Source organism: Grus americana, chromosome 13, assembly GCF_028858705.1.
Source record: "Grus americana isolate bGruAme1 chromosome 13, bGruAme1.mat, whole genome shotgun sequence".
Lineage (NCBI taxonomy): Eukaryota > Metazoa > Chordata > Aves > Gruiformes > Gruidae > Grus > Grus americana.
The window spans coordinates 22,669,128-22,682,464 of NC_072864.1; the positions used below are offsets into that span (position 1 = coordinate 22,669,128).

General features: G+C 59.1%; 1 protein-coding gene across 9 annotated transcripts in view; it reads right to left on the bottom strand.

The window, feature by feature from the left end:
• CPNE2 (copine 2) overlaps positions 1-12,616 on the bottom strand; it is a 56,865-nt gene extending 44,249 nt beyond the window's left edge. For 2 of the 9 annotated variants that reach the window (XM_054840492.1, XM_054840486.1), the window contains exon 1: positions 12,532-12,616. The gene's annotated coding sequence lies outside the window, so the exon portion shown is untranslated. Of the gene's footprint in view, positions 1-7,219; positions 7,356-8,210; positions 8,410-9,593; positions 9,681-11,364; positions 11,518-11,636; positions 11,730-11,756; positions 12,038-12,531 lie in introns of those variants that run through there. The other 7 variants (XM_054840493.1, XM_054840484.1, XM_054840490.1 and 4 more) reach the window with 7 other exon arrangements.
• Positions 12,617-13,337: the final 721 nt, after the last annotated feature.

The window sequence follows — 13,337 nt, forward strand, 5'->3', positions numbered from 1 at the left end:
GCGCTCCGGCCCCGGCGCTCAGCCTGTTGTGCTCCCCGCAGAGCGGCAGTCGGAGCGGGTGGGGGAAGAGGAGAGGCGGCCAGCGCCGGCCGGGGCCAGCTGAGGGCAGAGACCTGGTGGGACTTGTGTCCCCTGCACGGGGCGGGGGGACACTACACGGACACACTCCCCACCCGGGCACCCAAAATCAGGGCCTGGGACAGCGGCGCCTTCCCCAGGGGCCAACCTGGAGAGCTCGGTGCCACCTCACGGGTGCCGAGCACAAAACCCTGCAGTTGCCCCCTCCCCAGGAAGGCAAAAGGCAGCGGGAAGATGCCGCCACCCCTTTCACCACTGTCCCAGTAAAGATGATTTTTCCCACTGAGCAGCTGCTGGTCCAGCCAGCCCACCAGGGATGTACACCCCAAAGAGATGGGCAGCTCTCCCAAATCACGGCTTGGGCTACTCCTTCCCCCCCAGCTCCAGCCCTGGTATAAAACCCCGAGGAGTGCAACTGTCCTGATTCAGCCAGAAAGTAATTAGTTTAAATGAAAAAGTCATTTTCCCAGCCAGGCTGGCTCCCAAACAACCCCACGGAAAGGGCAATGCTCAGAGAGGAGGCAGGGGCAGAAGGCGGTGATGCCACCAGGACAGAGGTTTCCCACCTGCGGCACCACCAGGCTTCAGGAGCTGGTGGCATTTTAACCCCCAGCAAATGCTTTAAATGTGGGGGGAGATTTGAGCTGGCACCGAAAGAGCCGGCTCGCCATCATCTGTATTCCAGTCGCTCCTCCTTTTGTTCTCCTCTCCCCGCATTCGCCGCTCTGAACGAAATCCTGCGACTCGTTTGGCATCTGCAGCCAAACGTTCTCCCGACGTACAATCCCAGCTGCCGGCTTCGTGCCCATCTCACGGGCACGTGGTCTCCCGCCGAAACGCGGCTGGGCTACCGATGAGAGGGCTCGGGGACGAGCATGAAGGTCCCATTGCCCCGCGGCCCTGTCTGCTGTTGGCCACAGCAAATGCCTGAAGAGGAGTCACAGGGAGGGACATGGACCCCCAAATCCTCTCTGGGCTCCAGCTTCCGGCACCTCCTGAGCCGGACACATCTTTGCATAACCTTCAAGTGCTTTTTCCTCCACGACTCGGTCACCTCCACGCTTCTCCATGCCCACAACGCCCCACAGCCAGGGGTTGCGCCGGCTGGGGGCACGCACAAGCCCTTGGGGCAACCCAGAATATCGGAGAGGAACATCTGGGAGCCCCAGAGTGATGCACACAGATGTTCTCCTCCTCCTCCTCCTCCTCCTCCCATGGCCCCCCCAGTCTCTAAGGCAGATCCCCAAAGCGCAGCGCAGAAGAGCTGGCTGGAAGCCCTGGGGTCTTTCTATCCACGCTCATCTGAAAGGGGAGCCGGGGAAGGTGGGACCTGTTTTGCAAACTGACTCCTGCCCTGGGAGTTTCCTCATCCCTCCGCAGCAGAGAAGCCCCCCGAGAAGCGGTCGCTCAGGCCACGCTAAGGCCCCGTTTTAAGCATTAACAGGAAAAAAAGAGGGGGAAAACCCCCAAACCCGTGCCACTGTGCTTTAAGTGAAACATTTTGGGGGCTTTTTTAAATATTAATAGTGTTGTCAAACTCCGGCGATCTCTTCTCCTTAAAGAAATCGGATTTATTTTCCCAGGGAATACCAGGCATAGTTGAAACAGCCCCAGAAGTACAAATACCCACCCGTGCCTGGGGCAAAGTCCCTCTGGGTCCCTCCCGGGGACGTCCCTTCCCCTCTTCGGGATGAGCTGTGATTTCTGTAACACCCCACCGAAGTCACCCATGACTCCGTTTACCCACTCGGGCTGCCCCACCACAGCCTACTGCAATTGTAGAAGCAAATTCCCTTTCTGGAAGGGGAAAATGAGAGGGAGGACCATCAGGCAGGTAAATTTCGGGTCCTGTAAAGCACTCGGGCACCCTAAAGCATCTGAGTTTACAGGCAGCGGAGACACAGCGGGAGAGCAGCTGCACCCCAGGGAGGACAAAGAGCAGGTGAAAAGGGGTTGTCAGGACATGGAAGCAAAGGAGACGAGCAGGAGGACACAGAAACCAGTTGCTCAGAGCGGCGGAAAAAGCTGAAACACAGCACACAGAGAGACAGAGACGCCAGGAAAAGCCGGGATGCTTCGCGACGGATGCCTGGCGCAGCTCCCCATGCCGTCAAAACCCGCGCCGGCCGCTTTCCTCCCTCCCGTCAACAAATACAGTCATCTCCAGAATTATTTTGCAAAGCAAAACTGTTTGCCTTTCAGTCTCGCCTAGGCAACAAGGTGGATTCACCAGCCTGCACCTGGTCTTAATAACCGCCTCGTTACCTCCTGAATGCACATGCAATTAGTCATGTACACAGCGCCGTGCTGCCGGTGTCACCACCAAATGCCTCTGCTGCGGGGGAGCGGGCTGGGGGAGGCAGGACGGGGATGCTCGCACATGAAAACTCCCCGCAAGGACGTACCTTGGGTACCTGCCCCCAGCAGAGACCCTTCAGCTCTCCCGCGAGGCAGGGATGGGCTGAAAACTGACTCCGAGCATCCCAGCGTGGGCAGCACAGCCGGCACTGAGTTCAGATTCTCCCAAATTCTTGGAGATTTGGGGTAGACCCGGCAAAGGGGGATGCCCAGGCTGGGCGCTGCTTTCCAGGCTGGCATGCCGTGAGTGAGTCCCACAGCGCTGCCTGACGGAAGGAGCCACGGGGATCGTACCGAGATATTTTGGGGGCCTGATACAGCGGGGATAAGGGGTTTCAGGACAACATAAAGAAGTAATTTCCCCAGTGAACTCTTCCTGATGGAAACTGTGCCTAATGATGCTTCAACGAGCACAACCGATGCTCGTGCTGACAGACGGGTTTCTCACACTGGTGCTGTGAAAGCCTGTCCCAAGCGAGGTGTGACAACGGCTGGTGGCCACCTTAGTGTGACAGCGGCCGCTTCTTCATTTCGTGCCCAGGCAATGGTCACCCACAGCATCCAGCTCCCCTCAGATCTCCGCTGTCCCCAGAACAGCCCCTGTCCACCAGGTCCTGGCACGGTTTGGTGCTGGCATAGGCAGCACCCTCCTTGCCAAAACCCCAACCGGCCGCACCAACCACTACGGGAGCAGCTTCCAGTAAGGTGCTCTGGTGGGCGATGATCGGCAGAGCCGTGCAAAGTCGCTGGGGGTGACCTGGGAGCCACAAACCACAGGGAAACCCTGAGGCAAACCCCGTGGCACCAGAGCTGCCCCCCCCCCCCAAAGTGGCTTCACGGTTCGCGCCCCCCCAGAAAGGTTGTATCCCCGCTTCCCAGCCAGCAAGAGAAGATGCTGCGCAAAGAGGGCTGCGGTACCCAGCTGCGTTGGGCACCACGACCTCCCAGCCAGCGCACCGGGAGAGGCGCGGGAGTTGTCCCGAGTCCTACGGGGCACAGGAATAAAAGCCCGAGGGAGAAACTGAGGCAGAAAGGGAAGATGAGCCGGAGTCCCGGAGCAAGGCACCGAACACAAGTGCATCCCGGCGGCACTTCTTGCATTCAGGCACTTTCAAGGGAAAGAGGTCTTTGGTGGAAAGAGGTCTTCGGTGGGTTTAATCTGGTACAACACCATTTGGCGATAACTAAATGAATTTATCGGAGGGAAGAGGGTGAATGGCAGCTTTAATGGTCTGGGAAGGGGCCCAGACGCCTTTCTTGTAGCGGGATAACTCTAAACCGACTGAATTTGAACGGTCAACTTTGGCAGGTACCGGCTGTGCCAGGAGCTAGGCAGTCCAGCGGGGGGAAACCCAGCATCCCCAAAACCCTTTCAACAGTACATGGTAAAGGCGAGAAGCGGAGGGTGGCTGCCACCCAGCCCCCCCAGCTTAGCACGGGCACCCAGCCCTCGCCCAGCTGGCAGCACCACCAACTCCCTGGGGTCCCCGGGGTGTGAATCAAGCTTCTTCGCAAGACCAGGGCTGGCCGAGAAAGCGGGAGGATGCTGCTCCCTCACCGGACCCACGCAGCCCCGTCCTGCAGCGTATGTGCCCCCAAGGGCATCACTCAGCGAAGGGCAGCCCAGACCCGTCCCAGGCCCTTGCTGCTTAGATGTCCACCAAAGAGCAGGTCCCACCCCAGGAGGATCTTCCTAAACCACAGCTGGTCTCATGGGGTGTGTCAGGGACGGGGGACAGGAACAGCCCCGCCGTCACTGACACCGCAGAGCAGCCACCACTGGCCAAGGAACAGCCCCGGCCTTCCCTTTGCTCCCCAGTGCAAGTACACCCACCTGGGCTACTCCAGGCACCGGGGACAAGGGACACGGCGGAGCCCGAGGACAGGGCAGGGGGGTGCCAGCGGGGCTGGACACAGGGCCACTCGCCCACCACCGAGCTGACATGGCAGGACGGGCTGGCACCCAGGTGCAGTGTGTGGCGCTGGAGAAAAGCATTTGGTCACCCAGGCTGCTGGGACAGGCAGGTCTCTCCAGGGCTGGCTGAGAGGCGACTTGCAGCAACCCCATAACGATACCAACAGAGGGATCTGGGACTCGGGGCCAGACAATGTAACCACAACATGCCAGAAACTGGGAAGCCCCGGGGACTGTAACACCATCGCGCTTCTACAGGCGTGTGAACCCTTTTGTTTAAGGCAGGCAGTCACCGAGAGCCCACCCCGGTTCCAAGGACTGCTTTGAATCAGCCCAAAGCTACGCTGCCATCAAGCTCCCACCTCCAACCATTGCTCATCCCTGGGAGGGACAGAAAGGAGCAGGCCAGGGACCACGCGTAGCACCGGGACAGATGGGGCCGGGGGGCTGAAGGAGAAGGGGAGGGAGAGCACCACGATTTGCAGCAGGACTGGGCAGGGAGCGGCTGGGGCAATGCAGACCCCAGCTGAAAAATGAGGCAGAAAAGCCCCAGCTCTCTCGGCAGCGCCCAGAGAGAGACTGGCGTCTTCAGGGGGTCCCTGTACCCCGCGCGGGGTCTCAAACGGGCTGCAGCATCCTCTCCCGCAGCCCCCAGGGAACCCGTGGCAATTAGCCTTGCACCAATTAGATGGCTGGCGTTAGGTCAGATTGATCCCAGCACCCCAGGCCCAGTGCGGGGCGGGCAGGATGCCGGGATCCCACCCTGACCGTGCAGGGAGAGTTTCACCCAGCGGGAGATCCGTCTCCAGAGAGCAACTGCCCACTAAGGCACATCCAAGCATCGATAAATCTGGGGTCATGACTTGAAGCAGCACTTCCTGTGCAGAAGGATCTGCCCATGGGGATGCTCGTCGCTCCCTCTGTGGCTTCGGGTCACACACCTCTGACCCACGGATTCAGGACCCCCACCCAGCTTCTTCAGCTGGACATGGGGGAAAGATCATTGCTTCCCTGCCCAGGACGAGTGACGGGTGACAAGGGAACCCACTGTGACCATAAAACCTCCCGGGGACCCCCCAGCAGGCCCTGGCCCTGGGTGAAGCTGCCTTTGCTCCCTGCTCGGGGGCAGAGGGGATGTTGCGGCCTTGCCTCCAGACACCCCGCCAGGCAGCCGGCTGGCTCGCAAGGAGCTACACGGTGTGAGGAGAGGAGCCATGACACCGCCTGTCCCACCCATGGGTGCGGATGGCCCAGGGACGCCCTTCAGAATCCCAGCCCTGCCTGGGTGCTCATCTGCGACAGCCTGCTTGGGCAGGGACAGCAGGCAGGGGTGAGCGGGCAGGGACAGCAGGCAGGGGCCACCCAAAGGGTGCAGGCACTTGCCGGGCCACGGGACAGGAGCATCCCCTGCCCGACTGCCATTTCCCAGGGCATCCCGTGGGACACAAGGGGACATTGCTCCGTCCATATGAAGGTGCCGGAGCATCGGCTGCCCCGGCGCCCCACAGAGTCGAGACGCTGACAGGTACCGTAACAGCATAAGATCTCACACCATAATATCAGTGTAATCGCATTAACAGGTCCGGCACATAAGACCCTCAAGGGAAAGGGGATTAGGAGATGTCATTATTTATGGTTCATCACGCTGGCAGAGCTCCTCTGCTGCTCGACCATCACCAACAATGGCACTCGGCACTTCCCAAGACCCCGCAGGCTCCTGGTGCTCCGCAGGCACCGTGGCCCTGCGTGTGGTGGGATGGCTGCGTGCCACAGCCGGAGAGGACGGGGCCACCGTGCTTTCTGTTTTCTACAGACCTCTGCCTTGGGCAAAGCCCCTCGCTGCTCTGTGCCGCTTCCCCTCTCCCCCACCCGCGGCCCAACCCAAGGCCATCCAACGCCTGTTGGGATTTGAGTCCATGGAGAGGGCTGCGGCAGCCGGAGCCAGGGGACATGCTCTGAAGAAGTCGGGTGGATGGAGTAACGTTCCCTCACCCAGACCCGTGAGCACGGGGCCCTCCCTGCACTGCCTGGAAAGCCCAGGGCTGCTCAGCACCATCTGCTGCTCATCTCAATTTGAAAACCATCATCACCTGAAAAGCTGCTCCAAAGCATTTCCCCTGCCCAGTCCAGAGTCGAGGCAGCTGCTGCAGGTACCAAGCATGAATCCGCCGCCTCCAGCTGCCTCTGCCATCCCCACGGGTGGCAAAAGCGGCTGCTGGACTCCGGGAGAGAGCGGCACCGGCAACGAAACCAGCTCATGATGAAGGAGCAAGACTCCACCACACCGTCCCATCCTGCGCCGCATCCCCCCCTCCTCCTCCAGCCCCGATTACGTCTCCAAGGGTCCCCCTCCCCCCCCCGGGCACCACCCAAACCTGCCAGCCTGGCCGCTTCCCCCGTCCAAGCAGAAACTGGAGGTCCCTGGGGCCGCTCTGCCCCGAGCAGCCGCCCCGTAGCTAAGGGGAGCTGCCGTCCCCTGGGACGAGGCCATCGGGAAAGGCAGGAGCCCCTGCAACGGTCCCGTACCCATGCCAGCATCCCTCCGGGGTGGAGGCCAGTCCCCCCCTGCGACTGCAGGGACGCGGCTGCTGCCTGGTCATGGCTCCAGGACCACAGGGGACCCACGTCCTCACAGAAGGGCTCACACCCGCAGAGACACCGAAACTCAGTAAGTGGGGGAAGCGCGAGCAAAACACCTTTATCCACTTCCGGCGTGCGGGCAGCCACAGCTGGCACCAACCCGGCGCCCTCGGGCAGAGCCTGCCCTGGCACCAGGGAAGCAAAGACCAGCAGGATTTCTTCTCCAACCCACTCCAGATGAAGTCTGAAAATATCATTAATGTCCCCAAAGCATCTAAAACTACTTACCGGCGAGAAATCACGAGCCCCGACGAGCAGGAGAGCCAAGCGCCTCAGAGAGGGCAGAGCCCCCAGGCTCCCAGCGACAAAGGTGTTTCTGAAACTGTCCCCCGGCGGAAAGCCAAGGGCTCCAGCCTGACAAACGAAAGCAAAACTCGCTCCTCCACACCCAGCGGTGACGTGCGGAGGGAGGCAGCACCATTGCTGACGGGTCCGGAGGAGCTGCAGACACTGAGTGCGTTTCGGGAGAGCGCTCAGAAAAATCAGAAACTAGCAAAAAAACCCCACAGAAAAGTATTTCCTCTAAACCTGAGAGGAAATAGATGGGCTCCGATGGCTGCTACAGACAACCGCACCACGGGTGCCTCTGCAGGAGGCAGAGCCCAGCCTCACTGTGTGCCCTGCACTCACTGCGTGCCCTGCGCCCACGGCATGCTCTGCTCATAAATCCGCGCGTGGTTTCTGGAGCGGCAGCAGCTCCGTGCTTGCTGCTCAGAAACGGAGAAAGGGCAAGCAAGGGGCAGGGCAAGACGGGAGCGTAGCAGCGTCCTCTGTTACGGACGTGCAGCGATGGCCGAGCCGCACAGACCGACCCCATTCCAGTCTCCACCGGCAAGCGCGTATTTGGCTTAGATATGCTGAGAAGATCGCACATTTTCGCTTGACTACAGACTTCCTCTGGGGCTCGTTTTAGTGAAATCTGTGATTTGGGGCAGAAAACATCGTGATGTCACCGTGAATCAAACCCTGTACGCAACCGCCCTACAAAGCAGACCCAAGGAAAAGGTTTACGCGCCAGCTCTGTGCCCGCTGCGTTCACACGCTGCCGACTGCCGGGGCAGCCGCTTCCCTTCGCCATGCCGGAGCGGAAAAACGACGCTGCCCGTTGCGAGCGGGAGGCTGGGCCCCGCAGGCAGCACTGCCGCAGGCAGCACGGCGCAGGCAGCACCCGCGGGAGGCTCCGTCCAAGAGAGGCAAATGCCAAAGACGAATCTCTTACCTCCCCGCGGCGGCGATGCTCATGTCAGACGCGTGCTCCGGGCGGGACAAACGAGCAAACCAGGAGACGCAGAGAGGGAGGACGAGGCACCCTCAGGATTTTGGGCAGATTTTAACTTCCAGCCGCTGCATTAAAACTTTCCCACCCCAATACTACAGCGGCCGTACAAGCTGCTCTCACGATGGCGGGGGATGTATCTGTTTCAGCAAGAAGTAAAAGCAGATTTGGAGGAAGAAGTTGACTTTAATTAAAGCCAGACCCCGTGAAACGTAAAGGAGCAGGGCAGCCCCGTGAGGAAGGCGGCTGGGCTGTGAAGGGCAGGCAGCCAGCGAGGCTCCCTCCCGGGTGCCGAGGGAACCTCCTGCGTTTCAAGCATGCTCCATGTACACCGGCTCTTTAACTGACTAAAGGCTTTTTTTTTTTGTTACTGAAAACAAAAATGCCGGCGTTCTGAATTTTAATTGAATTCCTATTTCCAGCCAACACCACGTCTCACAAATGGGGGGGGGGGGGGAAACCATCACGTAGGTAATGAGAAATATCTTTAACCCATTTCTAACATAACCACATGCCAAAATTACAAGCGAGCCAGAAAGGCCCCACCAGCAGCCCCAAGGGAGGACGAGCGTGCAGGTCCCTCCATCCCCTGCACCGTTTCGTCCCCAGAGCAGGCACAGCTTCAGAGCCCTTCCCCGATAACATAAATAAATATTAATTAATAGGTAGCTACGCGCAACGCTCATTTACACTGGCACGCCGACACCATCCACAGAGAGCACCGCCGACGTGCCCAGGGGCTGGAGCCCACCTCCGCCCCGCAGGCAGGTGACACCCATCGCTACCATCGAAGCTTTCCCCCGCCAAAAATTGTATTTATCGGCCTGCTGTGCAGCAGAGATGCTGCCACTTGATGTGCGAAGCTTCTCCCCGAGACGGATTTGTACGTCAGCGATACAAAAAAAAAAATAAATCTGGTGGTTCATAAAGAGAATTGCTGCTGATAAATTCTCGACCCCTTCCAACAGCTTTAGACAGTGCTCGAGGGAATATAAAACTCGGCTTAAATGGTTGCACAGCACTGGGCTTGCTGTTTAACAGCAAAGCGTTCCCAGCTTGTCTCATTTTTAAGATCGGCCTCACGACAGCTAATGTTTCTTCTTAAATCCTCAGCTTCTGGAATCACGCGATGACGGAAAATCCAGGGCCAGGGGAAGGCGACTATTTCAGACACGAGCTTTTTCCTGCTGGCTACAGGCATAAAATCTGACAGTTCCCAAACCCTCCAGAAAAGCAGCAGGCACGTAAAAAGTGGAGCCCTTGTTGCCGAATGCTACGTTTGTTTGTTTTTCTGATGTTTTAAGTCGTTATGATCTCCAAACTCACCTGAGTTCCTGGGAATTACTTTTTCCCTTGCTCCTGTGATCCAAACAAGCCACCTCGCAAAGCCAGCCCCAGCGAAACCGAGCCAAAGCAGCAAAAAGTGATGACTCAGGTCCCTCAACAGATAATTTACAGAGGGTTGAAAGACAAACCAAGAGTTCGGGGCGGGGGAAGCGTTCAGTTCTTTTTTTTCACGACGCCATGCATCCTGCCAGCAGCACTGTTCCTAACGCCTGGCTACTCCGCTACGCCAGAAAATTCACCTCCTCTTCTCCTTTCCCCCGGCCCGGCCTCTGAACACCAGCCAAGGCTCTCACATAAAGAGCCCTTTATGAGAGCTGGCAACCCCGAACCAGGACAGGAGACCGCAAGTGTTGCTTTTTCATCAACTGACCGTGTATTACGTTCTCGGCACGCCGGAGGCTCACGGAGAACAAGCCCTGATTTACGGTGGCGTGAGTGACTCCGGCCAGCTTTCCCCGGGCAGAGGTTTCCACTGAAGTCATTGGGAAACTCTTTCTGCCGGGTGTAACGGGAGCAAGAGAAAGAGTTATTCCTCCCAGACTCTTCACATGCCACGCTGAGACTGCTAAAAGGCAAACAAAGCCGATGCAATTCCAGTATACAACTGGGCAGACTGGTAAATCACAGGGTAGCCAGCAGCCGCTCCAGCACGGCGTAACCCCGCTGGTTTGGGGCGAGGGAGCCGGATCACTGGGAGATGAGGGCAGACGAGGACTGGGGGGGGGAGACACACACAGCAGAGGCATCCCCCCAGGGCAAAGAGCATCTTCACCCACAGCCGAGCTCCGGCAGTGAACCCTAAGAGGATTTTTTGTGCACGGGAAACCCCAGTGCACGGGGGCCGTGCCCCTCGTCTCCAGCACAGACTGGCCAGGCGGTGTTCCTGGGTTGTTCCATGGGTTCCCTGACCCCCCGCAAGCAATGGCTTCACAAACCGCACCGGCTCACGAGGAACCGGCACAGGGTCCCTTGCTGTCCGCCAGCGCAGACCCCAGGAGCGAGGATGTCCTCAGGGCAAGATGCACTGATCCGGCTCTAGATGATCTCATTTCTCTTTAGATCGAGCTCAGAACAGCAGCGGGGAGGAGAAGCGTCACAGCCGGCATCTCAAATACTCGCAGTCGTATGACCCTGCCCACCCTCACGTTGCTACAGCACGATGCCTGCAACCCGTTCAAGAGAAGCAAACTGCGACCCCGACCAAGCAGGTCCTGGGAGCAGCGGGCACACACCGACAGCGCCGCAGAGGCAGGCTGCCAGCAAACCCCGTCCTGCGCGGCGAGGGACACCGGGCTCTTAGACCAGCTCTAGGACTACTTGTCTGCCCAAGGCAAGTGGTAGGGGCTGCCCACACCGCAGGTAGGTGCGCTTTTGGGGACACCTGGAAGCCTCGCTGGGTGCCCTCCCTCCACGTTATCCCAGCCGGGATGCTCCAGAAGCAACAGCAGAGAAAGAAAAACGCACATCCCCAGAAAATGTACGTCCCACGCTATCGCACAACTGTAACCAAAGCAAATGCAGCGTTTCCCCGAGGCTACTCCAGGAAAACATCCTCCACCGACTCAGTTCTTCAAAACAGATCTGTTCCTCATGCCTGGAGCTTTTGTTCCCAGCCTTCCTCCTCCCATCGCTCTGCTCCCTGCCCCCCGTGGGCAACAACTGGGTGCCATTTCTGGCCCCTAATAAAACATTTTCTGACGCCCCAGAAAAGCACAGAGGTATCACACACCGGCATGAAAGCCCCCGATACCTGGGCTGGCGGGAGGAGGCTGATGCCGGAGACGGAGGGAGCGATATCAGAACCAAGCACCCCTGGGCTGTGCTCGCACCGGCCTGATTCTGACTCCAGCTTCTCCAGCAAGGTTCAAGTGCATCTCCAGGAGGCTTCAAACCTGGGGCTCGAGGTTCCCGGGGATCCTCCCAATTCCTTCCCACGAAGCAGCTCAGGCTCTCAGGGAGTCAGCAGCAAGGACCCAGCCCTTCGGAGACATTTCTGCCACTGAAGCTCTGCTCTCGACTCACCTCTCTAGCTCCTGTTCCACCCTCCTCGCGGTGACCGGCTCTGAAGGGTGTGTTTGCCCACCACGTCCTCCAGCCCTGCTGGCTTTAATCTAACTGCTCGTCTAAATTAGGGTTACTCACCCAGAGACTTATTGCATCAGGTCCTCAGGCTGGCGGAGCCGATGGGAAAACACCTCCCTGCCTGCCATCCCCCGAGCACCCTCACGCTGCTGAGCGAAACGCTCCGCTCGCTGCTACCTCGGAGGATGAGGAGAGAGGGGCAGCCCATCCGTGAGCAAAACCCCTCTCGGTCCCCACCGAAACGCGCTGCGTGAAGGATATCACCACCAGCCGGAGCAGCATCGGGCTGTGAACGGCTGCCGAAGAAACGCTTCTGCACTTCCCCAGCCTTCGGCTTCCCAGATCTCCCCCGTGACTCGATGCCAAAGGAGAAGGAGCTGCCAGGAAAAACCCTTACCAAAAACCCCCAGCCTTGGGGATCGAAGCCACCAGGCCCCGGCGTTTGCTTTTGGGGCGGGGGGGGGGGGGGGGAATGTCACGCATCTGGTTGGCATCTTTAGGAGCAGATGCGGATGCACAGAGAGCGGGGATGAACGGGACAACTTTCCCACCGGGCATGAAGGGAGGGGGCCAGGCTGGGGTGGGGGTGTCAATCCCGGGGGTCTGATCCAGGGGTTGGAGGATCTGTCCTAAGGGATGAAGGATCTGTCCAGGGAGGGCAGAAAAGACACCACCCACCCGATCCACGCTAAACGATCCCATCGTGGGACTGCCTCAACCAACCCGTATCAAACCGGATGGTCCTTCTCCTTCTCCCTCCACCCCCGCGGCCCTCCGTTATCCCTACAGCATCCTTGGGGGGGGGGGGGGGGGATGGATGCCCCCCGTAACTCACCGCTCCGGGCCGGGCCGAGCAGATCCCGCGGGGCCGTGGGGAAGCGTTTAGCCCACGGCCGCGCCCGCCCCCCGCCATCACCGCCCACCCCCCACCCCCCCCCCCGCCCCGTACGGGGCGGGGGGGGGGGGTGGGGGGTGGGCGGTGATGGCGGGGGGCGGGCCAAGCCTGACCACCACCCCCGCCCCGATCGGCATCATGCATTTCAGATTTAAAGAAATTTAAAAAAAAAAAATCCACCCTAAAACTTGCCAGCTGGCTTCTTTCGCTTCACTCTTTTTGCAAAGCTTTAAAAAAAAAAAAAGAAAACCAAACAATGCGTGGAAAGGCTGGGAAATGTTTTTCCGCGTTATCCGCCCAGCTACAAAGAAAACATAACTTTTTGAGATCGACATCCTTCGCTTTTAACCAAAACCACTGATTTTGCGATGCCTGGGTGCCAGTGGGGCTTACCCTGCCCGGATGGTGTGGGTGCTCCCGGTGCTGGCATCACCCTACCGAAACCAGTATGGGGTCCGGGCCAGGACCCTGTGTCCCATGGGACCTCGCTGACATCGCTTCCCATGGGGAAAAGCTGGTTAAAGAAGGAAAACAGTCAGACCCTGAATACACGATCCAGAGGCAGAGGGGACTGGCTGGCATCCCACCTCCCCATCCCCCTGCTCCACCCAAGGAGCCACGGTCCTTCCCCTTCCAGCCTGGTACTGCTGGGGTTCAGACCCAACGTACCATTAACAACCTCACCTGATGCTCGGCGGACACATCATCAGGCGTCAGGGATGTTTATATAGATATTTTTGATATGG